At 47.8% G+C, this 1,893-nt stretch overlaps 1 pseudogene; it reads left to right on the forward strand.

Annotated features, from left to right (window-relative positions):
* The first annotated feature begins 339 nt into the window (after window positions 1-339).
* Window positions 340-911, forward strand: LOC101082296 (annotated as a pseudogene).
* The last annotated feature ends 982 nt before the right edge of the window (window positions 912-1,893 follow it).

Below are 1,893 nucleotides of genomic sequence, written 5' to 3' on the forward strand. Positions count from 1 at the left end.
ATTACTAGGTATTTATCCAAACAATACAAAAAAACACAAAAAACAACACCCCATTGTTTATAGCAGTGCTATCACCAATAGCCAAATTATGCAACAAGCCCAAATGTCCATCAATGATGAATGGATAAAGTAGATGTGGTATAGATTCTGGCACAGGTCGGTGGGCACAGCTAGCGGGTCCTGAGGTGGAAAGGGGGGTGAAGCTCTGTTCACCCCCATACCCTTCCCCCTCAGGTGCAAGCGTCACCCCTTTGCCAGCCAGGCCAACCCGGCTGAACTATCCACTGCAGCACAAGGGGAAGGGGGGACGGCTCCGGGCGACCCCAGCAGACCCCCATCATGGGCGGCCAGAGTTCCAAGGCTCCCTGGGGCAAGGTGACCACCAAGGAGGCAGCTGGCACTTCCCCTGCTAAGGTAAAGTGACAGGAGAATGGCCACGTGAAAAGCAATGGAAACTTATCCCCCCAAGGGCGAAGGGGAATCGCCCTCCATGAACGGAATAGAGGAGGCAGCCAGGGGCCACTGGCGATGCCATTGAGCCAGCACCCCCTAGCCAGGGCGTTAAGGTCAAGGGGGATGCCCCCACCAAGGAGACCCCCAAGAAGAAGAAGAAATTCTCTTTCAAGAAGTCTTTCAAATTGAGTGGTCTGTCCTTCAAGAGAAATGGGAATGAGGGTGGGGGTGATACATGACTCCTCACCCAAAGAGGAAGAGCAGGAGCAGGGGGAGATCAGTGCCTGTGGCAAGAAAGGCACAGCTCAGGAAAGGACCAGGAGCCCCAGGCCAAAGGGGCAGAGGCTGGTGTTGCCTCCAAAGGAGGAGACACAGAAAAAGAGGCAGGGCCTACAGAGCCATATACTCCCTTGGGGCCAGATAGTGGCCCTACACCCACCAGTGAGCAGAATGAGTAGCTGGGTGAGGACAGGTAGGTGAGCTCTAAGCTGCAAAAATTGTGCTGTCCCTGTGAGGTCACTGCCTGGACCTGGTGCCCTGGCTGCCTTCCTCTGCCAAGAAAGGAAGGGGCTGTTGCCCCCTCCCATCCACGTTCCCTCTCCTTTTCCCTCCTGTGGATTCTCCCATCCTCCATTTGGCCTTTCTCTTAAGGTCAGTTGAAGATGGTCCCTTGCAGTTTCCCAAGTTAAGTTAGTGATGTGAAATGCTCCTGTCCCTGGCGTTACCTCTCCTGTCCCCACCCCTACAGAAGGCAATTGCTGGTTTTCTTCCCCAATTCTTTTCCAAGTAGGTTTTGTGTACTCTTTTCCCCAAATCCCTAAGCCAGATGTGGAGTACCTACACTCCCAAACCCTGAGGGTCCAGCCTCCCCCTCCACCCCCATTGAGTTTTTAGTCTCTTGTGCTGTGCCTAGTGGCACCTGGGCTGGGGAGGACACTGCCCCTGTCTAGGTTTTTATAAATGTCTTACTAAAATTCAAACCTCCAGCTTGTGAATCGACTGTGTCTCTTTTTTGACTTGGTAAGCAAGTATTAGGCTTTGGGGTGTGGCAGGGAGGTCTGTAATGTGAAACAACTTCTGTTGTCTTCTTTTCCCCCTCCAAATCACAGATTTGTACTTTTTTTCTAACTGCTAAAACCATTCATTTCCACATGGTTTTAGTGTAACATTTGGAAAATGAATAAATGTCATCCCTTTAAAAGAAAAAGAAGTGGCTTATATATATATATATATATATATATATATATATATATATATAGTATATGTACATATGTAATATATGTATATATATAGTGTATGTACCTATGTAATATATGTACATATATACATATGTACAATGGAATATTACTCAGACATCTAAAATAATAAATTCTTGCCATTTGCAACAACATGGATGGAACTAGAGTTTATTATGTTAAGCAACATAAGTCTTTCAGAGAA

The sequence above is a fragment of the Felis catus genome, chromosome X, assembly GCF_018350175.1.
Source record: "Felis catus isolate Fca126 chromosome X, F.catus_Fca126_mat1.0, whole genome shotgun sequence".
NCBI lineage: Eukaryota > Metazoa > Chordata > Mammalia > Carnivora > Felidae > Felis > Felis catus.